Source organism: Cariama cristata, unplaced genomic scaffold, assembly GCF_000690535.1.
Source record: "Cariama cristata isolate BGI_N322 unplaced genomic scaffold, ASM69053v1 scaffold17192, whole genome shotgun sequence".
In the NCBI taxonomy this organism is placed as follows: Eukaryota; Metazoa; Chordata; class Aves; order Cariamiformes; family Cariamidae; genus Cariama; species Cariama cristata.
In genome coordinates, this window is record NW_009602291.1 from 7,189 (window position 1) to 7,605 (window position 417).

Below are 417 nucleotides of genomic sequence, written 5' to 3' on the forward strand. Positions count from 1 at the left end.
GTCTCCCTGTTTATAGTCCCCTGTGGTTTTGTGTGCCGTGACTTTCACTAGACTCTAGCAACTTTGTTCCTATTTTCTTTGTAACGCTGTTTTATTTTCTGTATATATTAAATCAAATTAAATACCAAGGGTATGGTGGAAGAGCTATTTGATCCTAGCTATCAAAGGCCCAAGAATTAGACTTGGATGACCTGGGAGATGTCAGGTGAACAGCAAAAAGTTGGCGGTCTTGTAGCACTACAGACTGATGAAGGAAAAGTCAACCACGGTTTAGTCAATCAGTGATAGTTTTCCTTAGTATGAAGAATTGGTAAATGACTAGGAGGTTTTAGCCTGGAGAGAGACAACTGGTGCAGTATGTGAAAAAGATCTGTAAAACTGATGAATGCAGAGAAAGTATGAGTAGGGAATGACTCT